Source organism: Neofelis nebulosa, chromosome 3, assembly GCF_028018385.1.
Source record: "Neofelis nebulosa isolate mNeoNeb1 chromosome 3, mNeoNeb1.pri, whole genome shotgun sequence".
Classification (NCBI taxonomy): Eukaryota; Metazoa; Chordata; class Mammalia; order Carnivora; family Felidae; genus Neofelis; species Neofelis nebulosa.
The window spans coordinates 155,073,896-155,101,400 of NC_080784.1; the positions used below are offsets into that span (position 1 = coordinate 155,073,896).

General features: G+C 33.4%; 1 long non-coding RNA gene across 1 annotated transcript in view; it reads left to right on the forward strand.

The window, feature by feature from the left end:
- Positions 1-24,495, forward strand: part of LOC131507525 (uncharacterized) — a 76,009-nt gene extending 51,514 nt beyond the window's left edge. Inside the window, exons 2-3 of the long non-coding RNA XR_009259541.1 lie at positions 20,512-20,574; positions 23,813-24,495. This is a non-coding gene — a long non-coding RNA (uncharacterized LOC131507525). The remainder of the gene's footprint in view (positions 1-20,511; positions 20,575-23,812) is intronic.
- The last annotated feature ends 3,010 nt before the right edge of the window (positions 24,496-27,505 follow it).

Genomic DNA, 27,505 nt, shown 5'->3' on the forward strand with positions numbered 1-27,505 from the left:
TTAAATAGGAAGGAAACTGATACTATAATTGAATAGTTTAAGTAAAATTCCTTAATTATACTCTAGTTCAGAATCCTTTATATTATTGCAGCAGCTCACTGAACAACACACTGAATAATTATCAGGGATTGTCATATTCCAGAGTAATTTCAATCTAGGATAATAATCTATAGAGCTAGTAGCAAAGTGCTGATGTCATGGAAGGAGAAAGGGAAAGGCAGAGAAAAGAGGAAGGAAGGAGAAAGAGTGAGATATGCTGTATTAGTCAGATTTTCCCGGAGAAACAGAACCAAGAAGATATATGCATGTGTGTGTATGTGTGTGTGTGTGTATACACATATACACACACAAATAATATGTAAATGTATATACACATCATATACATGTGTACATATATGTTAATATACCTATATACGTGTATCTGTAGCAAACTATCCATCAGCAGACAGACTATTTTAAGGAATTGGCTCATCTTATTCTGGGGGCTGGCATGTCTGAAATCTATAGGTCACTGGGTATAATGGAAATTCAGGGAAGAGTTGATGTTGCAAGTTAGATTCCAAAGGCAGTCTGGAGGCAGAATTTCTTCTTCCTTGTGGAACTCTGTTCTGTTCTCTTAAGGCCTTCAACCAATTGGATGAAACCCATGCACACTATGGAAGGTAGCTCTACTGATTTAAATGTTAATCATCTAAAAAATACCTTCATGGCAACATCCAGACTGTTTTTTGACCAACAACAGGGTACCATACATTGTGTGTAAGCATGCATTACATAAAATTAACAATCACACATGATTCAGAAGAATTCAGTCAAGATAAAAATAAAATCTAATCAACATAAGAAAATATTCCCTAATTGCTTTGTATGGTACAATAACCTAATAAAATGTGCAAATATTAAATATGTTAAATGAGATGTATTTTATTAAATGATACATTAAAACAGAGATTTAATGGCTAAAAATGGATTTAAAAAAATAACACTATCTGTTCCATAACATAAGTAACAAGGGAGAGTAAGCTTCATGCTGGAAAATTAAAGGCAGAGAGGGCAAAATTGAGATTGTCATAGACAATGCAGGAAAGAAAGAAAAAAAAATTCAACTAACAACTGAGAAAACAAAATCTATGGAGGAACCATATAGGTAAGTCAACAATACATGTATTTCCCCTTGTGCTGAGAACCTAAATGGACAGAACAGAAAATTTTAAGCTAAAACAGACAAACAATTCCCTCCATTGGGAACTCCAATGAGAGAACTAAATTTCAGATCACAGGGTATATCTTATCATAAGGAAGAAAAAAAAACGTAATTGATTTTAAAATATATACTAATTATATTACTGGTGCTCAAAACTACAGTCTTTTTCTGGCTTCCACAGAAGTGAGGGCACGGAAGGGGTGGGAAGGGAGGCCACTGATAGCGGAAAAAATACAAACTTGTTTCTTCCTTCTAAAATCACTTTTAAAGCCAGAATTTTAGGCAATATCCACAGTCTTGAGAGCAAAAGATATTATATGAACTTGAATTATATTTCCTGTCTGGGGCCCATTTCTATGGTCAACAGCCATATAGTTCTAAAAAATTAAAGATCCTGGTAACTTGAATATGCATAAACATTCCTAGAAAAAACAACAACAAAAGGCTAGTATTAAATATAGCAGATAAAGTTATCAAACACACAAAAAAGAATCAAGGGTGGGTATCAGGTTTTACTTCAATATAGTGAGATTTACTTTCTTCATAACTATAGAAAAAAACAAAAAAAATACCTTTAAATGTGGATCTAGTAACATATTTGAAAATCTGGATTCATGGGGGAAGAGATATATGAAAAAAGAGAAAATAATAACCCATTTTCAAAATGGGTGCAAAAATACTTATAAAGACTATAAACAAAACATTGTATAGCAATGTAGCCTTGAAACATTTAGGAACTAATTCTTATGTTGGAGAATGGCTGTTAATATAATTTGGCTATTTGTTATTTTATTTTAATATTTACATTGTGCTAATTTAAAAACAGGCAAATTATTTTAAAATCAGTTTATTTTTTTAAATGTAATATTACCTGAAACTAATATTACACTGTATGTTAACTACCTGGATTTAAATAAAAACATAAAGAAAAAAACCAAAATGTAATATTGCTCATTCTGTTATATTAATGAAAATATTATATAAATATTGAAAAAGATCAAATAAATGATGACAGAGTAGGAAGTTCCAGGAATCACAACCCCCTGGAAGTGAGAATTCAGGAAATAAGCAAGAATCATCAGAATCAACTATTTTAAAACCTTTGATTCCAGTTGAACACTTCCAGCATCAAAAGGAGTACTTGATGAAGAAAAAAGTTGGTAAATTTTGGTTAATTTCAGTATTTAGTATAGCAACTACTATCATCCAAGGCCCAGATTCATGGCAGGCAGCTATGAGGGATTTGGCTTGAATTCCTGTGTGGCTTGCTGGTGCAAGGTTGGGCAATAGAACTTTATCCTCTAAGGATCAAGTTTATTTGTTTTGATCTGCCTGGTGGTTCACTGAGGGACTAGTACAAGAAATACCCATTGTTTCTGCCTCCTCAGTCTAAACTAACATTCTTGGTAACAACTGTTAGAGGGAATTCAAAAAAAACAGAATATTTCTTATCTTTCTCTCTCCTTATTATACCCAGGAATTGAAGGAAATCTCTGTCAGGTCACTTGCTGACTATAGAGATAACAGAAGAGAGATAAGTGACCATACAGAACAAGGAATACAGCCCTTGCAGAAGCAGTTTGGAAAAGTCACTAACAAATGGACTACTGAAACACTCCATTGGTATATTAACAATTCCTGGGAAAGGCAGAAAATCTGACTTTCAGAGATATCATATTATTCAAAATGTCTAGTTCTCATCAAGGAAAAAAAATTATAAATCATATAAAAAGGAGACATAGCTCGTTCACAGAAGAAAGAAAGAAAGAAAGAAAGAAAGAAAGAAAGAAAGAAAGAAAGAAAGAAAGAAAGAAAGAAAGAAAGAAAAGAAAAGAAAAGAAAGAAAGGAAAGAAAGAAAGGGAGAAATTAACAAAAATTGTCCCAGAGGAATTCAGATATTGAACATCATAGACAAAGATGTTAAGTTACAATCCTAAATATGCCCAGAAGGCTAAATGAAACCATGGACAAATAAATAATGGAAGTCAAGAAAATTAAAAAGTAAAGAATATCAATAATGAAGAAAGAAATTATAGAAATAAGTGAAATAGAAATTCTGGTTCAAAAAATACAGTGGTTGACATAAAATTTTCATTTAGAGGTATTTAATAACTGACTTGAGTAGGTAGAAGAAAGAATAAGCAAACTAGAAGATAGGGCAATTGAAATCACATAGATAAAGGTAGGGAAAGAAAAATGAAAAAAATAAATAAATGGAGCCTAAGGAACCTGTGGAAGCTCTTCACACACACCAACACACTCATGGAAGATTCATAAAATGTACAGAAATAAGCAGTTACAAATATTTAAATAAAAAAATGCCCCCAAATTCCTAAAATTTATGAATATCATGAAGCTACATATTCAAGATCAGGACCTTCAAGCATGATAAAGAGAAAGGTATCCACCCTGCAAGACATTATAATCAAAATGCCCAAAGCATAAGCCAAAGAAAATCTTGGAAGCAGTAAGAGAAAAGTGACTCATTGGATACAAGAGATTTTCAATAAGATTAATAGCTTTTTTAAAAATTATAAACCATAGAAGCCAGGAAGGTGGAAGACATACTTAAAATGCTGAAAGTAAAAACTGTCAACCAAAAATTCTATATTCAGCAAAGCTATCTTACAAATATGAAGAAGAATTCAAGACATTTCCAGGTAAACAAAAGCCAGTAGATTCTGATGCTAATAGAATGTCCCATATAAAATGTTAAATTAAGTCTGTCATGCTAGAAGAAGAGGATACTAAGTGTTAGCTGCAAGCCACATGAAGAAATAAAGATCTCTAATTAGGTAAATATAAGAACTAACATTATATATATTTTTTTGCTTCTAACCCTCTTTGTGTTTCCTATATGCCTTAAAATGAATAAAATACTAATTATTATTTCACATTAATGGGAATCTATACTAACGAAAATACAGTGTACAGGTTAAATTTGTGGCAACAAAAACTAATTTGTGACAATAACAACGTAAAGGGGAAAAGAAGAGGTGGACAGGAATGCAGTTAACACAAGCTATTAAAGTTGAGATGTTATTGTTTCAAACTAGACTGGTATAAATTTAGAATGTTAACTATAATTTCAGTGGTAATTGCTAAACAAAACAAAAGGAACACTAAACTGAACTAAAATTATAACTAACTAAAGACAAAATGAAAATAGAACAATGAAAAAAAAAGCACAGAAGAAGGACTTATTGGAGAAACTGAAGAAGCAACCATAAAGAAAAAAAATATATAGAGAGAAAACAAACAACAAATTGACAGAAATAATTCCTTCATTATCTGTAATTACTTTAAATATAAATATATTAAACTTATTGTTAAAAGGCAGAGATTGGCAAAAGGAAAAAAAAAAAAAGATTAATTTACATGCTGTACACCAGAAACTCATTTCAGATTCGAGGACACAAGTAGGTTTCAAGTGAAAGGATGGAAAAGATACTCAATGAAAACAGTAACTAAGAGAGACCTTAGGTAGATATATCAATATTGAGCAAAACAGACTTTATCAAAAATTGTTACCAGAGACCAAAAGGTCATTACACATTGAAAAAAAAGTCAACTATTTAAGAAGATATAATCACTTAAACATATAGACACAAAGTCCTAAAATATATGAAGCAAACTTGACAGGATTAAAAGGAGAAACAAAACGTTGTACCATAATAGTTGGAGACTTAAATTTCTCACTTTCAATTGTGGATAGAACATCCTGGCTTAAGCTTAATAAAGAAATAGAGGACTTAACAATATTATAAACCAACTAGACCTAAAAGTGTATACAAAACACTCTACACAATAACAACAGAGTGTGTGTATATTTTCTAACAAAGAAAAGCGAAACTGAATATATATATTTCGCTTTTCTTTGTTAGATACATTTTGGAACACCTATTCTGAAATAGGCACAGGGTGGTTTCTAGAGTTAAAAGTGCTAAGCAAAGAGTGTAGGTATTAAGATGTTGGAGTAGTAGGATGACCTTATGATTACATTGTCCCTTGAACACAGTTAGTTATATATCAAATCATTCTGAACCAGGAAATCGATCTGAGGACTGAGAGAACAAACTGCACAACTAGAGGGAGAAAAGAGGGCACACTGTGGAAGGTAGGAGGTGTGGAGACATGATTTCAGGGAGAAAAGAACTGCTGGTGCTACACAGGGGAGGACGCCCTGATCAGCAAGAGGAGAGAGAGAGAGCATGCGAGAGTGTATGAGCAGGGCACAGAGTTTGCACACGTAAAACATATCCCCAAAACTTTGACTGGGAAAATGAGAGGGGATGTGAATAACAAGTTTTTAAAAGCAGTGGAGCTAAAGGCTGAAGTTTTTTTAGAAGTTCGCCCATCGCCAGGGTGGATCCTGGCAGGCAAAGAGGTTCTCTCCAGTGGATAAGGAGGGCAGAGGCCCAGGAGCAGACAGTGTGGTCTGAGGACCCCTAGGTCACACAGGGAGAGACAGTTCCCCTCCTTGGAGTGGATTTGGGAGAAGTGGCACTGACTTTCCAGGGACAAAGAGCTAGTGGGTACCACTGAGCTTCCCCATTTATTAGCATAGGAGCAGAAGCAGTTTCTGAGGGCAGCTAACCTGGACCCAGGCTTTTTGCTGCACTTTACCGTATACTCCAAGCCCGTGTGCATTCATGTGAATGCCATGCTCAGACTGTCACTAGCCACAATGCGGCAAAACCCTCCTGCTGAGGATCAGCACTACTCTGTGGAACACTGGGTCCTTAAAATTTGGAATTTTGAAATCCAGCCTGCATGCCTGAGATAAAACACAGGAGCACTATGCCATCAGGTGAGCAAACACCTCAGACACAGACAAGATGAAGGCAAGGATCTGAGGGAAGTCTGGACAAATGAGGAAAGATGGTTCAGTCTTCTGTGAGGGCTTCCTGAACAGCAGCAGACACAATCAACGTGGACAGACTTCACCTCTTTGTTTGGCACAGCAGCCAGTGGAGGCTTGGACCACTTAGACCAAGCCCTGCACCCCTGCGCTCTGCAGGTGCTATTTTTTTTTTTTAACTATGGCAAAGTGTCTGAGAATCAGTGCAGCATGCCCCTGCCCTAGGAGACCAGCACAAAGCCCTTGCACCCACCAAGTCTACTGACCATAGAGTGATACAAAGCTTCAGCTCTAGGGGAATAGGATCTAGCCTCTTTTAACAAGCAGTCCAAAACAAACCTAGTTAAACCTCACTAAACACTGGACAAGGCCCAAACACTCTCCAATGTGGTCAAGGAGAAACTCTGCAGAGGACTGACTTGAGGGAAACAGCAGCCAAAACACAACACCAGAATGCACATGGCATATACCAGAAACACTTCGTGAAGCATCAGTCTCTGGAATTCCTCTTAATATAGCCATTTCTCTCAGGAGCAGGAAACATAAATGGCTTTCAAACACACAGAAGACAGAAACCCAGGCAAAATGCCAAGATGGAGGAATTCATCCCCCCAAAAAACTGATTGATCAATACAGATAAGTAATATGCCTGAACCAGAATTTAAAACAACAATCATAAGGATACTAGGTGGGATAGAGAAAAGCATGAAAGACTCCAGGGAGTCTCTTACCACAGAGATAAAAGACCTAAAAACTAGTCAGGGCAAAATAAAAAAAAAAAATGTTATGATCAGGATGCAAAACTGACTGTACGTAATGACCACAGATATAGAGGAAGCAGAGAAATGAATAAGTGATACAGAAGACAAAGTTATAGAAAATAATGAAGCTGAAAAGAAGGAAAAATATTGGATCATGAAAGTAGATTTAGAAAACTCAGCAACTTCATAAAGCATAATAATATTTGTATCATAGGAGTTCCAGAAGAAGAAGAAAGGGGAAATGGGGCATAATGTTTATTTGAGAAATTATATCTGTAAACTTCCCTAATCTGGGAATGAAAACAGCCATCCAAATCCAGGAGGCACAGAAAGCTACCATCAAAATCAACAAAAGCAGACCAATACCAAGACATATATTAAAATTTGCAAAACACAGAGATAAGGAAAGAATCCTTAAAGCAGCAAGGGAAAAGAAATCCCTAACCTACAAGGAAAGAAAAATCAGTTTAACAGTGGATCTCTCCATAGAAACCTGACAGGCTAGAAGGGAGAGGCATGAAATAAATATTCAACATGCTGATGGTAAAAATATGCAGCCAAGAATACTTTATCCAGCAAGACTATCATGCAGAATAGACAGATAAAGAGTTTCTCAGAAACAAAAACTAAAGGAGTTCGTGACTACTAAACCAGCCCTGCAAGAAATATTAAAGGGGACTCTGGGAAAGAAAGACCAAAGGCAACAAAGACTAGAAAGACAAAAAGAAAATCTCCAGAAACATGGACTATAGGTAATACAATGGCACTAAATTTTTATCAATAATGCAAATGGACTAAATGTTCCAATCAAAAGACATAGGGTATCAGAATGGATAAAAAGACAAGACCCACCTATGTGCTGCTGACAAGAGTCATTTTAGAATTAAAGACACCTGCAGATTGAAAGTGACGGGATAGGGACCCACAACTATATGGTCGACTGATCTTTAACAAAGCAGGAAAGACTATCCAATGGGAAAAAGACAGTCTCTTCAACAATTGGTGTTGGGAAACCTGGACAGCAACATGCAGAAGAATGAAACTGGACCACTTTCTTACACCATACACAAAATAAATTCAAAATGGACAAAAGACCTAAATGTGAGACAGGAAACCATCAAAATCCTAGAGGAGAACACAGGCAGCAACCTCTTTGAATCGTCCATAGGCAACCTCTTACTAGACACATGTCTGGAGGCAAGGGAAACAAAAGCAAATATGAACTATCGGGACTTCATCAAGGCAAAAAGCTTCTGCCCAGCGAAGGTAACAATCAACAAAAGTAAAAGGCAATCTTCAGAATGGGAGAAGATATTTTCAAATGGCATATGTGATAAAGGGTTAAGTATCCAAAATGTATAAAGAATTTATCAAACTCAATGCCCAAAAAACAAATAATCCAGCTAAGAAATGGGCAGAGGACACGAAGAGCCATTTTTCCAAAGAAGACATGCAGGTGGCCAAAAGACACATGAAAAGATGCTCCACTCATTCACCATCAGGGAAATGCAAGCCCAAACTACTATGAGATACCACTGCACACCTGTCAGAGTGGCTAAAATTCACAACACAGGAAACAACAGATGTTGGCGAGGATGCAGAGAAAGGGAAACCCTCTTACACTGTTGGTGGGAATGCAAACTGGTGTAGCCACTCTGGAAAACACCAGTTTGGAGGTTCCTCACAAAGCTGAAAATACAACTACCCTAAAAATAGAGAACAACCCAACAATTGCACTAATAGGTATTTACCATTTTCAAAGGGGCACATGCATCCTGATGCTTTAGAAGCATCATTAACAATAGCCAAATTATGGAAAGAGTCTAAATGTCCAACTACTGATGAATGGATAAAGAGATGTGGTCTACACACACACACACACACACACACACACACACACACACACACACACACACACGCTGGAATATTAGCCATAAAAAAGAATGTAATTTTGCCATTTGCAATGACATGGATGGAGCTACAATGTATTATGCTAAGCAAAATAAGTCAGAGAAAAAGAAAATGCCATATGATTTCATTCATGTGGAATTTAGAAACAAAACAGATGAACATAGAGGAAAAGGAAAAAAAGAGGGAGGCAAACCCAAAGAGACTTTTAATTAGAGAAAAAACTGAGGATTGCTGGAGAGCAGGTTAGCAGGTGGATGGGTTAAATGGGTGATGGATATGAAGGAAGGTACTTGTGATGAGCACTGGCTGTTATATGTAAGTGATGAATCACTAAATTCTCCTAAACCAATATCGCCCTATATGCTAAATAACTAGAATTTCAATGAAAACTTGAAACAAAAAATAAATAAAATAAATAAACTGAAAAAATGAGCATTTTCCATTGAAACCAGCCATAGGAAAAACTTGTCTGAGTATCTTTTGTCTCTGAATTTAGTCTTTATCATTTTGAGATAAAAACTTTTTCAGTTACCTAGTTAAGGGAAAATCATAATGATATAGGAAATGGCATTTAAAAATTAATAATGAAAATTTCAATGTAACCCAGAATGTATGATGGAAAATTTATAGAGTAAATAGGCAGAATATGTAGACTCAAATCTCTCCAAAAATTTACTTTAATTCTAGACTAGAAGTGGAATGGAGAAAACTTGTTACTTTCTTAAAATATAAAACCAAATAATTCCAGATGATTATTCTCATTCACATAGGCTAGTTTTGATCACATTTCAAAATTAACTTAAAAAAAAGAGCTAGAGAAAGCTTTGCTTTAAACACAATTATGTATAAATATGGATGTAGCCTTAGCCTTATAGATATATAGTATAGATATAATTTTCAGAATCTCCAAATCTCTAAAACAAGGAACTTTATTGTATCACATAACTTTCTCTAAATTCATGACTGTATTTATGGAAAAAATATTTTTAATTCCAGTATAGTTAACAAGAAAATTTTAAGACATAAACTTTCTTATATATCTTGAGAAATCCTCGAAGCCTTAGCTTTATTCCCTTATTTTCTATACACATTTTATTGTATTTAGTACTCTCCTTCCTCTAACCATCTCTAATTTTTCAGCTGAGAATCTATGATCACTTGATGTGTCCTAAAGCATGCTGTGTGCCTTTTCCCCAGAGCTCTCATGATAGTATACAGAATAAAATATCCTACTCCTTTTGCTGAACGCAGAAAACAAAAATTACTGCTAAAATTTTTGAATCAAACTGATTATTGCTACTGTGTCACAGTTTGCCCTTATATTAGATTTCAACCAAATTCAATTACAAAGTGTGCTCCTTGCTGCCATGGAATGAATGGCAGGACAAAGATGAATGAACACAACTGATGCAATTGATTGATCCCAACATGCCTGCCGGTTGATTAATGTGTCTAGGAGCAAAATGAAAAATAGTATCCATCTGTAACTACTGGTCAATTTTTAAATTAACTGAAAATTTCATGAAATATCATGCATTGAATAGAATTTTTTAAAATATTTGAGAATGCTAAGCAAATGTATAGAACTATTTTTATTTAAATGGATACTTTAAAGCAAGAAAATTTGTCCTAGAATTTCTAATATTTATACCATATGTTATAAAATAATAAAGTGTATGTAATGATAATGAGGATATAAACATAATTCTAAGGAGGAAGTGGCATTGTATATGAATTTGAAATGTTTTTATGTATACAAGTTGCTATTTTAATGGGTACTGCTGGTACTTAAACTGGCAAGCAGTGTTATGTTACATATGTGTATGTATATTTAATTATAAAGTCTTTATTAACATCATTATTATTTTATATAATTTGGACTTAAGTATAGCATGATTGCAATATGTCTAATTATTTGATATTTGAGGTACTTTAATATACATGATTATGGAATTCAGAATTTCAATGGTTTATGAGATCTATTACATGATAGACTAATAAGTGAATCTTTAAATTATATGTTAGAAATCTAATCCACTAAGGATAATTAAAAGCAGATATTGGCGGGGGGAGGTGCCCTGTGTGGCTTAATTGGTTAAGTGTCCGATTTCAGCTCACGTCATGATCTCATGGTTTGTGAATTTGAACCCTGTGCCTGGCTCTGTGCTGCCAGCTGCTAGCCTGGAGTCTACTTTGGATTTTGTGTCTCCCTCTCTCTGTCTCTCCCCACTCTGAAAAATAAATAAACATTAAAAAAATTTAAGAAACAGATGATGGGTTTATTTATAATAAGTGAAAAGATGTTAAAGGCTAAGAGTTTAAACCTGGTATTCCAAGTCAACGTTGTTGTCAAAGAACTAGGTCCTTCAGTCATTAGCATACAACTTTATTCTCATGTTATTGGAGTCTCCTTTATCCCTTAGGCCTTACATTCACATTTCTGGCCAGAATAGATCAGAAAGACACAAACTGTCTTTATTGGGTGTTTTTCCTCTTTATTCTTTGGGAAGCTAAACCCTTCCCAGGTTCCTAGCTCAGCCCCTAAAGACTTCCACTTCTGGGGTAAAACAGTAACAATGTATTTGGGCGTTTGTGATTAGTTATGATTATGTTGCATGGGCAGTCTTGTCTGTGAGAGGGTTGGGGATCTTTTAACATTGACAATTAATTAACAAATGTATTTGATTGTTAATTTTACATGAGTTTAATCACACAATGTAATAACCTTGATATATTAAAAAAATTGTTGTGAAATCTCATTTCTATTCTAGTGCTTCTGTTACAAAAGAGACTACTGTATAAGTTATGGGTTCTGCAGCAAGCAAGCTTATAATTTATCCATATCTCTATTAGTGGAAGCGGGCCCCCAAAGGCCTCTGCTTAAAGCTATTCTGCATTGTAATCAGATGGAACTTTGATAAAATTGACATTCTAGCTTCTTATTCAGAATTTATGTGACACATGACCATATCCAATTTGTAGATAAGATATTATAATAGAAAAAAGGAACTTCACGTGCAACAATTCAGCCTTTGGCTTCACATATATGCATAGTATGCATTGGAATTCTAATATCTTGGAGAAATATTTTCTACACATGAATCTGATTCCTTTTTTTTTTTTTTTTTGGTCTTAATAAAGTTAGCTTCATCATCATTTAAAGCAAGTGTTAGGATCATTATGTCTTAGTTCTTCATAATGGCTTAGTTCTTAAGAATACCTCTACGGAAGAGAAAATATTAACAATAAGCTCCTTATTAACCCACTAATAAATGAAAATTGATTCTAGAAAAATGCTCTGTTCTTCAGTAAAGTATGTCTTACTGTAAAGGACTTGACAAATACAGGCCTTGACCAGTTAATTTCAAGTTAGTAAAGTTTCAATTCCTGTAAATAGTTAAGAAAATACTAATATATTTTTTCCATTCAGCACTTGATTTTTGCTTTTGCTTTTGTCTCCCTTCCTTCCTCCTCTTTCTATCTTTTCTTTCTTCTTTTCCTTTTTTTTTTTTTTTTTTTTTATTTTGGTAGTCTAAAGTTGAAAGAAAATTGTTTTCTGAAGTAAGTTTTATTTTTTTCTTGGCCATTTTTAGATTACATGTTCTGTGTGATTTAATTTGAATACACTGAATTATGGTCTGATTAAAATATGTGTAACTTGGTATCATTTTTAAGTCACCATTTTATTCATATTCGATGTGAATCTTGAAATTTTTATAATTACTGGGTTGAACTAGGATGTATTTATGTTTTTATCAAATGAATAACGAATAAGAAAAATTTTAACATTACAGGTAAATATTTCTATTTTTATGTAGGTTTTTGGATTTGCATGGTTATGATCCAATTGGAAAACAAATGTTTTAAGAAAATATTCATCATTATTTTATTATTAATTTTTTTTCAGTTCACAGTTTAATTGGATAAAATTTCTTATTTAGTGTTAGTGCAGTTAAATACCTTCTTGATTAAGGCCATAAGGTCTGAGGAATATTTAACCAACATTTTTGTATTTTTTTATTGGGTAGGAGAGAAGGTGGAGAGGGAGAGAGACAGAACTGCCCAGTATATGACTTCCACTTTTCTTTTTCATTTTTAAAAATAGAATAGTTTAAGAGATAAGAGCTTTCACTATTGGGTTAATCTGTCTTGGAAATTAGGCAAGCCAAAAAATAAATAAATTAACACATGGAATTTTCTGGGACTTTCTCTGCTTAAAGTTGTCATTTTGAATGTGTAATCATATCATCCATGAGAAAGTGAATACCATGGCCTAAATTTTGTTTTCAAAGCACCAAATAAGTAGTGGAATGCTAAAGTTAATTTTTATTTTTTTAAATAAGCAGGCTATACTAAAACAGAATTTATGTCCTATGAAAAATGTTTAATTTTTAATATAAATGAAAACAAATTGTTGTCTAACACCGATAAAGCATTTTTGATATTCTTTCTTCAAAAAACATGTTTTCCAGGGGTACTTACACATCTTTGTCATGAACTCTTTATTCTTGGGAAGTCTATGGACCATCTTCTCAGAATAATATTTTTAAATATCTAAAATAGATGTAATTACAAACATTGTATTGAAATAGTCATCTATCTCTCTATCTACTGACCTATTGATCACTTGGTCTATCATTCTCCATTAAAATAGTAAATAAAATGATCTAGTGACTTATTAATAATTACCATCATTGCAAAGCAGGGACATTAAATCATATTTCAAAATTTCTTGAAATAAACCCCATACTTTGCTATGAAACTATCTTGGGTGTTTAGTGGTAACAAAATCACAGATACTGCTAATACTAATATCATTTCTTACCTATATGTATAGCTAAATAAAATACTAAATTTCACTTAGACATTAGTGAAAATAAAGTGTAATTTTTTGTTTGTTTCTCATCCAAGATCATGGGCTCACTCTCTATGGAATTTTTTTTTCCCCATTCAAGATAAATGTTTTTATTGAAGATACTTTTTTTTTTTTTTTTTTTTGCAACAAGCATTCTTTCTTTCTGTTATATTGTTTTCAATTTCTAGCATTTCTTTTGGATTCTTTTATTAGAATTTTCATCAGTCTCCATACATAAATATCTGTTTTTCCAAATTGTGTACTTTTTACATTAGAATTCTTAGCATATTAATCATTGTTGTTTTAAATTCCTGGTCTGATATTTTACTTATGAGCTTTTTTTTTTTTTTTTTTACTGGTGTCTTGTGGATCCTGTTTTAAGAATCAATAATTATAGGGGCGCCTGGGTGGCGCAGTCGGTTAAGCGTCCGACTTCAGCCAGGTCACGATCTCGCGGTCCGTGAGTTCGAGCCCCGCGTCAGGCTCTGGGCTGATGGCTCGGAGCCTGGAGCCTGTTTCCGATTCTGTGTCTCCCTCTCTCTCTGCCCCTCCCCCATTCATGCTCTGTCTCTCTCTGTCCCAAAAATAAATAAAAAACGTTGAAAAAAAAATTAAAAAAAAAAGAATCAATAATTATACTGAGTGCCTGATTTTTCACTGTGATAGATGTCTCTGCTATTCTGATGGATAATTCCTATTCTAGAGGAATTCATCATCTAGCAGGAAAACAAAACAAAACAAACAAAAAACAAAAGGATGGCAATGAAAAAATTCTGATCAATGGGATAAATGCATTAGTGGATGCATGTGTTAACAAGTACTTTGTAAAACAGTATGGTGGTTCCTCAGAAAGTTAAAAAATAGAATTATCCTATGACCAAACAATTGCATTACTAGATATTTACCCAAAGGACACAGAAATAGTGGTTTGAAGGGATGCATGTATGCCAATGTTTATAGCATCACTATCAACAATAGCCATATTATTGGTAGAGCCCAAATTTCCATCGACCAATGAATGGATAAAGAAGATGAGGTGTGTGTGTGTGTGTGTGTGTGTGTGTGTGTGTGTGTGTGTGTGTGATGGAATATTACTCTGTCATCAAAAAGGATGAAATCTTGCCATTTGCAAGTGGATGTAGCTAGAGTGTATTGTGCTAAGTGAAATAAGTCAGTCAGAGAAAGACAAATGCCATATGATTTCACTCATATGTGGTATCTAAGAAACAAAACAAATGAAGATAGAGGAAGGGGAAAAAAAGAAAAAGAGATAGGGAGGCAAGCCATAAGAGACTCTTAACCATAGAGAACAAACTAAGGGTTGTTGGAGGGGAAGTGGGCAAGGATGGGCTAAATGGGTGATGGGCATTAAGGAAGGCACTTGTTGGGATGTAAATAATGAATCACTAAATTCTATACCTGAAACAAATATTACCCTATATGTTAACTAGAATTTAAATAAACACTTGGAATGTCAACAACAAGAAAACAAATAAAGAAGTACTTTGGGAACATACATAAAAGAGTTAGCTTTCTAAAAGGTGATACTATAGGAAACACAAAACATGATGATATTTCTAGATGATAATCTCAGAAATATGCAGCCCATGATACCAAGTGTTGAAAGGGACACAGCACACATCCAGATCTAGGCAATAATGAAGTTTAAAGATCCAGAGGCATGACAATATTATGTTGCATGTTTTATTGTTATTGTTACTGTGTTGTATTTTTCCTACATCATACATATGAATCTACTGTTAGACCTTTTTTTTGATCTGCAAGTAAGAAAATGGATTAGCTTATGATATTTAATATGTTATATATTTAAATATTCAGCTCTGCTATATTCAGACAATTTCAGAAAGAGTATTTTTTTTCTTTTATCATTATAAAGAATTCCACTTTCAGCTATGATAGACTAGATTGTATGAAACAAATGTTCTTCAAGGTTACCAAAGCCTTGGACTATTGATCAAGATCCCAGAGAGTTAGAAACTCAGAGAGATTAAACACATTTTTGGCATTAATTTTCCTCTTGAGTAAATGGCGAACCCAAAAAACTACAGCTGAATTGTAGGAGTATGAGAAGAAAGCTGTTAATGAGAACCTTATAAGTTAAGTTGAACTATCCTGAGTTATGTAGGGCAGCAGTGAAATTGGAGTTTAGAACTGTCAATTAAGAGGGGCCTGATTAAACATACCATGTCTCTTCTTTGGGGCCCTTCTAAAACTTACATAGCAGTAAGCATGAATGAGAAATAGACATGACCTTATCTACAGCAAAACTAAGCCCTAATGAGAGCTGGTTTAAGATGGTTTAAACTAACTAGTTTAAGATGATCAACCATAATTAAACTTGCTTCCAAAGGCAATATTAACTTCTTTCTGGAAGATAACCTCAGCAGAACCATAAATTGTTCCTCAGTTTTTTCTTTGGAAACAAAAACAACCCAGCATTCAATAAGAAATAATGAGATTTTCAGAAAGATAAAACAGTAGCAATTCAAATAAGACAGTAGAATGAAATACAGAAGTGATTGATGAATAAGATTTATGCTTTAAAATAAATGATTATTGGGGCGCCTGGGTGGCGCAGTCGGTTAAGCGTCCGACTTCAGCCAGGTCACGATCTCACGATCCGTGAGTTCGAGCCCCGCGTCAGGCTCTGGGCTGATGGCTCGGAGCCTGGAGCCTGCTTCTGGTTCTGTGTCTCCCTCTCTCTCTGCCCCTCCCCCGTTCATGCTCTGTCTCTCTGTCCCAAAAATAAATAAAAAACGTTGAAAAAAAAAAATTAAAAAAAAAAAAATGATTATTATAAGAATTTAAATAGCAATAGAAGGGTTCATAAGGAGTCTGCAAAGAATACAGGATAATAGATACGAAAAATATTTAAAGGAATAATTGTGAAAATTTTCCAAAATTTGAAAAATTGAAAAAAATTGAAAAATTGGAAAAAAATTTCCAAAATTGAAAAAAGGCTTTATATTCAGCTTTTGGAAGTTTTACAAAGTGCCACAAATTTAAAAAGAAATACATCTGGCGTATTATATGAAAACTGATGATATAAAATAAACAAAATTTTAAAAGTAGCTAGAAAGCAAAGAACAATGTAAGAATGGTAGTTGACTTACCAGTAAAAATAAAATAAGGCATAAATAATAGAAAGCTATCAAATTATGTCATCAACATGCTGAAAAAAAGAATAATGCCAACATGGGACTCTAAACCCAGCAAAATTTTTCTTTAAATAAGAGAGAAAATAAATACAATTTTAGAAAAACCAACTAAGGACATGTGTCACTAGTGTAACATTACAATGGAAAACATAAAAAACAATTTTTTAGGTAAGAGGAAAATTATTCTATATTGATGCAAGAAGAAATGAATAGAAATACAAAGGTTAAATATACGTATTAAATTAATATAGTCTACACTGATAGCCATACTATCTTGAGAAATTTAAATATACATAGGAATAAGACAAAGCACCATTACCAGAAAAGAGAGAGAAATAAATAAGAGGTAACCTTTCAATTTCTCACATTGACCAGTAGGTGGTAAAATAATAATTTTAGTTACAATATGACAAGGATGTATGTAGAAATCTCTAGGGTAATCATTAAAATAATAATAAAATAGTATAGGATTAGCTAGTTGATGAGATATATATATATACATATTACAAACATTAATAGCTGACCAAAAAGGAGAGGCAAATGAATAAATAAAACAACTAGAACATAGATGGCAAAATGACTTATAAATCCAAATGCATCAACAATTACAATGTATTGTAAGAAACAAAACCAAAAACAAATATTTCCATTAAGAAATCAATGGTTGAGACTGACAAGAGTCAGTAAAAAAAAAATGCACATTACCTTAAAAGAAGGTACAAATTAAAAATAATGATACAAAGTATCAGTACAAAGTAAGTAAAAGGACAAAGTATATAGCATATATACAATAGCTAAAGAGATCTGCTATAACTTTTTTCCCACAAGGGAACAGTAGATTTTAAAGCAAGAAACATTATGAAAGTTAAAAAGGGATGTTTCATAATGATAAAAGAATCACTCTATGTAGAAGACTTAACAATTCTGTTTATTTTCAGCTAATAACAGTCTAATATGTATATGCATATATACATATATGTATATATGATTTTTATTTTTATTTATTTTTATTTTTTATTTGAGAGAGAGAGAGTGAATGCAAGCAGCGGAGAGGGGCAGAGGGAGAGAGAGAATCTTAAGCAGGCTCTACACACAGTGTGGAGCCCGACGTGGGACTGGGTCCCACTACCCTGGGATCATGACCTGAATGGAAATGAGAAGTTGGACCCTAAACTGGCTGAGCCACCCATGCGCCCCTCCAGCATATATAATTTCAGTATTTTCCACTGAAATGGGAAATAAGAAAAGCATTTCCATTATCACTGCATCAGTATAACACTGGGTTGAAGTACATTGACAATAAAATAAGATAAAAGGAAATTAAAAGTTTAAGAAATAGAAATAAACTATTTTTGTTTATAAATGGTGTAATTTTCTATCTAGATAATCCAATAGTGTAACATTGTACATTTAGTACATTAGTGTACATTTATAATGTACAGGTTCAATATTGAAAATAAATTTACTGATACCCAATAACTATAAGCAATTACAACATAGTTTTAGGAAAAGTGTCACTTACAATAGCTTTGAAAACAAAAAAGTATATAAGTAACATAATATATGCAAGATTTCGAGACAGAAAATTATAGACTTATTAATCAAATTGAAGAAAATTTAAAGGAAGGCATCAAGTGCATTGCTTAGAAGACTAATTATTATACATTTTTAAATGTTGATTCTGTGCAATATTGTAAAATATGTCAATTCTGCCTAAATATCATTCCTTGATTCAATATAGTACTGTTATAAATTGATGGTTTTGTGTAAACTGAAAAGTTGATTTTAAATTCATACGGAATTGAAAATATCCAAGTTTATCCAAGGTAATCTTTCATTCTTTAAAGTTAACTTAAAAATTGTGTTAATAACTTATAGGCAACATGTATCCAAATTTTAGATGTACAGCTTGTTGAAGTTTTACATATGTATAACCTAAGGTAAATAACTTTTCAGCATCACAGATTTCCTCAAGCCTCCTCTCAGCAGTTACTTCCACTGTAATCTGTATTTTGTCCAAAATCACCATAGATTAATTTTGCATTCTACTTGAACTTCATATAAACAGAAATAGTAGGTGTCCTTTTGCATCCGACTTCTTTCACTCATCATTATGCCTTAGATTCATCCATGTTTCTTCATCATAAGGCTGTTTATTTTTTCTGTCATTGTGAATGGTTGGTAATACTTCAAAGGCCAATTTTGACATAAAAATATAGTTTGCAGTTATTTATGTTGTCCTAACTTGCGGAAAATGAATTTTAATATTGTATTATTGAATGTTTCATTAACATGTCTTTACAATTTTTTTACTTTAAAATTTCTCTATGTCAGGCAATCTATTAGTTTTGGTAATTGAATGGGGATGGAGCAAAAGTCTCAGTTTCTTCTTTCCTGCAGCTTAGAATTTCACTGATTAAAAAACCACACTATGTGCGTAGGGGCACCTTGGTGGCTCAAGACTTCGTTAAGTGTCAGACTCTTGGCTTCGGCTCAGGTCATGATCTCGCGGTTCGTGGCAGCTCTGCCAGCACACAGCCTACTTGGGATTTTTGTCTCCCACTCTCTTTGCCCTTCCCTGACTTGCCCTCCCCCTCGAAAAATAAATAACTAAACAGAAAAACTAAAACACTATTGTACATGTAAATGCCAACGGGGACATTTATTCAATCAAATGTTTGTGATGTACAAAAGGGAGAAAACGATACCCAAACTGAGTTCTAAGTGCGTATGTATGCAGGATGAGGGTGGTGGTTGCCTAGGAAATCTTCCCTTAGTAAATGATGTTTGTCTGTCAAGTGGAAAGAGACAAGGTCATGGAATCTCAGAGAGAAGCAATAGCATGCACAAAGGCCCAGTTGCAAATAATTGTCTTACATTCTGCTTTTATTTTTACTGTTCTTTTTATTTTGTTTTTCAATTTTTTTTTTTTTGAGAGAATGTGTGTGTACAAGTGGGGGAGGGGCAGGCAGAGACTTAAGCAGGCTACACACTGAGTTCAGAGGCAAAGCTGGATGTGGGGCTCGATCTCATGACTGAGATCATGTCCTGAGCCAAAATCGGGAGTCGGATGCTTAACTGACTGATCCATCCAGGTGCACATTACTGTTCTTTTTAAATTTTACTTTTATAATGTGAAAGAAGACGATAGTTCCATACTTCTATTCTCATCTGGAGGAACATCTACTAGATTTACCCCACTGACCTCATGTCCTACCCTCTCACACCTTTCTCCCTAGTGGCACAGGAATGAATTATACGAGTGGATTTGTGGTAAGGAATTAGGTAGCTATATCACAATACCTCTTCAGACTTCTTTTAGGTTGTTTGCCTTTGGTGGGTTTGTGGCCATATTTGAAGGGGCTTGCTTGCTCCTGTAGAATCGATCAGCAGTGTTGTAGTTTTGTATGTTTCAGAGTGGGTAAATCTATGTCTGCTTTAAAAATAAGGTAACTAAATATATGAAAGGATGAAGACAATTTTTGTAATCAGGTTTATCAGAAAATAAAGTCCACATTTTGACCTGCCTCTTACTGATTTTTGTCTATATCCAAATTAGTTCTAAAATTATTTTTCAAGGTTAGATCTTTTTATTTGCCCAAACCTCAACATATAAGCTAACTAAGCTATTAAGTAGATGGCTGTTATATTTGCATATATTTATGCTAATCTAAACATATTTTCAATGTAAAGTACAGATAACATTATTTGACAACATATATATCATTCATTATTTCAGGTCTGAATAAAGAATTTCATATCTCTTTGTTTCATTATCATTAAAAGAAGACATAAGTGAAAGGTAATTATTTTTAGAACTAATTCTCTTACCTTAAAACTCCCTTTATTCAATAACACCGAATTTCTCTGAATCTCAAAGTAGTACAGTTAACTTTGAGGACATCCTGTAATCTTCTTTCTATTTTCAGTCAGTGACCAATGCTGTGAATGTATTCTTGTCAATATCCCTTGTGTGGTAATATATGCTTTCAAGACTGATCATGGGGGAGCACATCTCTGAGACCTTTATTGATTCAGAGTTGATATACTGTTCCCTTGCGTTCCCACTCTAACACAAAAATGCTTCTAATTTATTGAGTCACAATATTTGTATACTTACAGTATCTATCAAAATGACAGCTCGTAAATATCAAATTAATGAATAAATTAATGTATAGTTGGGTTTTATTATCTTTTACAGCATATCATATTGAAGAGGATGTTTTAGGAAAAAGAATGCAGTGCTGCCATAGCTGAATTTTGTGACACTGTAGGATCAAATATAAATACATATATCTATGAAGATGTATGTGAAGTCTAGAAAATGATTAACATTTCCTAGACTACATTTCCTGGGGCTTCACAAAGGAAAGCCATAAACTGAATATCCAGTTCCATTACACACTGCTTCTTTAAACACGAAGCAGTTGATTTATTTAACAACTTGGACTACAATGTGAACTTTTGTACCTTTGAGCTTTTTCCTCAGTATTTCTCACGTATCTAAACACTTCTTCCAACTCACAAAGCATTTCCTGTTTTAAGAGCTCGCAAACAAATCCCACTTGTTCTGTTAAACCTTCCCAATACATCTCCACCAGTGTTTATATCTCATGTCATTTAAAGGTTACATAAAAAAAGATCGTTACAAATTATTAATGATAAACTCTATCCACATTGTCCTGTGATATTTCTTCCACCTTTTCCTAGAATCCTATATTTCTTAAAGATAACATTGGTGTATATCTTGACTACATAATTAGAGAGAAATGTCTTTGAGGGCATGCCTGTTTTATATCCGTTGATTTCTCTATCTCAGAAAGTTTTCCATATATATTTGTTCCTTATTTTTTATTAAAGGCTTACAGAAAAAAAATTGTACTTGTAAGTATTAAGCATATGACTAGTATGGCAATTTCCTCTCATGTCAATATAGATTATTTTAATTACTATAAAATGTGACTTGCAACTTCATTTTTGGTGATTCTTCATGAATTATTGCCTATCAATTTGAGTAAAGGGTATATCATTTTCCTGATTATCAGTATTCTATTCATTAAGACACCATAATGTGAACACAGTATAATACTTTGAAATGCCACTAAACTAAGCCAATTATTTTATAGTATTTTAAGTAGGAGTGGCATAACTTGGTAGCTCAACTGCTTTATAAACCATCACAATTAAATGGTGATGTACATCACGTCCTTTGTATCTACATAGAAAACTGCACATATCACATACTGCTTACCGAGCTTTGCTGATATATGACTTAACAAATATACATATGCTGCCTGTGGTAAACTGTTGCCCTCAAGTTAGTGAGCGGCAAGAGCTTTTTATTTTAGTTTTAACATGATCTGTGTGTCTGTTTTTGTCGTCTATGGGCAATGATTAGTTATTGTATTTTATATTTCATAGTTCTTTTCTTACTCTTATATTTCTTGAGTTTTATTAAAGTCAAGTTACCTGATATGACAAAGGTTTCCCCACATAGCTGTGACATTTGGTGTTTTCTATATATGGAAATATGACACAATTAAAGGTATATTTGGAGGACTTATAAATGCTCTATAGTAATAAAATATACGATTAAATTGTGACAAAATTAATTTAATGAAATGAACAATATTTACTTCTGAAGCTTTCCTGTTGAACATTTTAGAGAACATCACTCCACTACACACTCATTTTTATAATTTAAAATGCCAAGATTTTAAGTGATTTTTTTAAGCTCATGCTTTTTTTTTTTTTTGTCTCTGTAAGGAAAACTCGCCAACTAATGAAACTCCACTCCCCTAAATAACAGCAAAAAAAAAGCAAACCTATGAAAACAAAACAAAACAAGATACCAAACAACCAGACCATTGAGATTTTAATATAAAGGTTAGTTTAATCAACGATTTTTTTCAAAAAATTAATATTGCGCTATCCTTTATCACCATGATAAAAGACAGGCTTTTGAATATTATGTCTCTTCAGTAGTCATGTTCATAATCAGAGAGTTAACTGCTGCAGAAGAGTAGCTAAGTGTTAACAGTGGATGTGGAGGATTCCACAGGTGGAATTAACAGAATCCCAGTTTTAAACTTAAAACAGCTGGTCAAGTGAATACAGTTGAATGGACATTTAAAATGATATGAAGAGTTAAACATGGAGTTGCAAATGACAGGAGAAATGTGTGTTGTGCTCTTAATCTCTTCCTTCCAAAGACTATCTACCTTGCATTCTTCATTATTACCCTTCGCTTTAGCTAGACACCTCCACTAGCAATCCCCAGCTAGCTCACATTGGACATTAAATATTTATTAACAGGTGGCATATACAATATATACATCAGTGTGTCTCATTTCTAAGTAACTGAATATAAAACTTCTTGCATATTTCAACTGTGATCATTTATTTTTCTTAGATTTACATTTTTTCTTTCTCTTTCTCCTTCCCTTATTTTCTTAATTTATCTTTCCTTTTTTACTTCCTGTCTACCCATGAAAATCTGTATTAGGCAATAATTTTCAGAGACTATCATTCTCAATAATCTCTTTTATTTTCCCAAATCATCAAAATGCTTCCAAATATTTCAGTATGAATATTCTTGAATAATTTCTCTTGCAGATTATATACCATTTTAAAGAAATAGGAAATGTAAAAAAGTAAGAAAATTGTGTATTTTTCAGAGATGTAGCTCCAGAATGTGCTACAGTACTTAACACATTTTATGATTTTAGATGACTGCAAAATATCACTTCTGTTACTTTACTGTAACACTTCGACTAGTTTTCTAACTACATTCATTCAGTGTTTTAATCCTTATTATTCCTGTATTTTCTCAGTACAGGGTTATATCATCACAGTTGCACTTGAATTCAGGACTTCACTTTTAACTACTTAACATGTTAAACCTTCAATATATAAGAATTTCTGATCTTGAATATTTGTATATTTCCTCAAAATAGGTTATTCATCTCTCAATCCTTCCTCTTTTTCTTTCTTCTCTCTTTTCTTTCTGTTTTTTCCCTCTCTTTTTCTTGTTCTTTTAGGCTTTCAGTGGGAGTGGTATAATGAAGACAGAGAAATGTGACAGAGGTGAATAAAAGAGCACCCTGGAGAAAAAGAAGAATCTAAGCTGTCAAGGAGGAGGGAAAGCCATGGCCTACACACACAACAAATTGACGATTCTGCCACTTTCATTACCTTTTATTGCACTCACCTTCCATTATCCTCTTTCTTCTTACTATTATAGACTTATTTTCTCCACCATAAGACACTAGAGCTTTGGATCAAGTAAAATATCGCCTTCAGTTCTTATAAACACTATCCTTAGTATAACTACAAATAAGCATAAATCAGTAGTAAGTAAATGTATAACTAAATAAATTCACAAATAGACAACCAAATGGAAAATGTATATGTATAAAGATATAGATGATATACATATATAGATGTCACATTATGAATTGATATATTCTTACTTCTTTTGAGTGCTCCTCAGTAGTCAGTGACGACCTTGCCTCCCTTTAACTTCTTCTAAAGATCCTCATCTGCTAATCCAATTTTTTAAATTAATTTTACAATCCTAACATCATGAGCATATTCTCAGCTCGTCCTGTTTTAATTTTCCAAGGGAAATTTGATAATTTACAGAAGATCAATAACGATAAGCAAAACTTGCATTAGTTCCTTTTCTTGACATACAATTCCATTTTAATTTTCAACTACCCAATTCCACCATCATATAATTTTTGTTTGTTTTGTTTTTGTTTTGCTTTGTTTTTGTATCCACACATATGTACCTTAGTTGTGTCTAGCTTGTGATTTCTCTTCTTTCCTCATGTTCTAGGCTTTCGGAATCACTCCTCTTCCATTAACTTCAGCCTCATCTTTATATTTCTTTGATTTAATATAAAAATAGAACATCTCAAATAACAAGGGTAAAATTTTCCTCTTCATTCATCTCTTATATGGTCTTTCTTCACTGATAATATTCTTAAATAGGAGTCTATATTTCCTTTATAATTTCCTACTTAGTAATCAAACTCATACAGTGTTATTTGTGAAATAGCACTGCACGATGCTGTGATTAAGATGGACAATTATTTTTTAAAGAGATAGCCAATTATTTTTGCATTGTTAATTCCACTGAAAATGTTCTGCATGTCTATTGATTTCTCAGGATCACTGGATATTGTACTCACCGATTCTTTAATGTCTTCTACTTTATTGATGTAACCACTCCATCTTTTTACATTTTTTTTTCTCTATCATGGCTTATCAAATATCCTTTGTGGACCCATCTTCTTTCAATAGTTTATTGACTGTCAGTATACTCTTTGCTTTCTGCTCTGTGGTGATACATTCAACCCCTGTCTTCTCTCTCACTTATAACTTGATGAATCTCAATCAAGACCTCTTAATTGATCTAAAAATACATAATCAGGATCCAATAAACCTCATAAACCTTTTAAATACTAGGACGTAAAGACCCAAAGATGGGAAAAACAGATGTCCATGAAATACACAGAAAAATATGAAAACAATCAGCCATGTACAAATTGTGACTGGTGTTACAAGAAGAAAGATATGTGGTAACAGGAAATTTTACAGTTGGAGAATTTGATCTAGTCAAGTATGTATGGAAAGTCTTTTCTAATGAAGTGAAATAACTTAAATCTTATGTATTAGTAGCCTCAAATTTGGCAAAAGAAGAGATTTCCACACAGAACAGAACAACATGTGCAAGGACTCTATGATAGGAAAGAACATGGTGCCCTATAGGAATTATATGGGTAATATAGTTGCGATGATGAGACCAAAGATGTGTGTTTGTTGCAAGGTACAGACAGGCAGAGATAGGTACCAAAATATAAAGGCATATTAAGTTTTTAAAAAATTATTCTTTGTTAACAGGGCAGTAGAAAATAGTTTAAAATATTAGTTATAGTAGTTATTTGGATATTTAAATTAATGAATTTGCCTCTGATTGATGGGACAGAATGACAATAAATCATATATAGAGGCTATCACTGTAAATTGGCATGAAGAATATAGATTTATATTGGGATAAGAAAATATTCAGGGATCCAGAGAAACCTGAATTGTTTTAGATATAATCAGAAGTTTCTATTGAGAACATCTGGTGACCAATTAGGTATGGAGAGTGAGGGTAAGTTAAAGATGTCATCAAATTGTTACCATCACATAACTGGACTGTTGATTATGTTGTTGCGAAGATACTGGAAAGAAAATTTAAGTCTATTTTTGTGGGAAGAGTACACTTGATGTTTGATTTGTTTTTGAGATTTCAAAGGAGAGAAGCCAGGTAGGCATTTGGATATATATGTCTGATATAGAAGTAATATAACTGGGAAATATTTATAAATTAGTGAAATACTTGTGTATACCCAGCAATTAAACATGTGGGCATAAATATGATTGCTTAGGCAAATATATTTCTCACAATATATTGAGAAGAAAGACGAAGACAGAATCCTTAGGAATCCAATCAGTGTTGGGGAAGAAGACATTAATTCTGTAAAAGAAACATGGAAGTAACAATCTAAGAGGAAGAGAAAATGGGCCAGAAAAGCTTAAAAATGTGTATCCAAAGTGATGCTGCAACCATAGTGTAAAATGCTTATCAAAAGATAAAAATTGGTAAATAGATATCTTGTTTAGTATTGTCCTTAGAAGGAACTGTTTCATTGGTGGTGATAAAAATAACACAAGTATAATACCTAATATGTGCAGGTGCTGTTCTAAGCACATTAAATATATTAACTTATTTATTGGAATGAGAAATAAGGTACATACTTTTTTTTTTCAATACTCACTACATAGATGAGACAATTATGGCATAGAAACTCTAAGTATGAGATGGCTAAAAACTCAGGTGGCTAGTAAATAGTTGTAATTTGGATATGAGAGGTCTATTTAATGAGTCCTTGATCATTTTTTTTGATAATAAAGGTAAGATAGTTTGGAGTAAAGTGTGATGGTATAGGAGGAAAGTAAATAGAAAGCAGATACAGATAATTCTTCAGGAGCAAAGTGAGCTACATATTTGAGTAAATGTAGATGAATATTGACTATATTGGGGTAACAATGTCTGGTGAATTTAACATACAGAAATAATTAAAATATACATAATAAACATAAATCTTTTTTAATGTTATTATTTTTAATTTTTTAAATATTTGTTTATTTTTGAGAGACAGAGAGACAGAGCCTGAGCGGGAGAGGAGCAGACAGAAAGGGAGACAGAATCAAGCAGGCTCCAGGTTCTGGGCTGTCAGCACAGAGCCTGATGCAGGGCTTGAACTCATGAACCGTGAGATCATGACCTGAGCCAAAGTCAGATGCTTAACTGACTGAGCCACCCGGATGCCCCTAATGTTTATTTGTTTTTGAGAGAGAGAGAGAGAGAGAAAGAGAGAGGGAGAGAGGGAGAGGGAGAGGGAGAGAGAGAGAGAGAGAGAGAGAGAGAGAGAGAGAGCGCATGAGCAGAGGAGGGGCAGAGAGAGAGGGAGACACAGAATCTGAAGCAGGCTCCAGGGTCTGAGCTGAAAGTACAGAGCCTGATGTGGGGCTGGAACCCAGGAACTGCAAGATCATGACATAAACCAAAGTCAGACGCTTAATGAACTGAGCCACAGAGGCGCCCCAATATACATAATAAACATATAATTCAAAAGGGAACTATATGCAGTTGAATTTTTCCAAGGTCTTTGCATTTC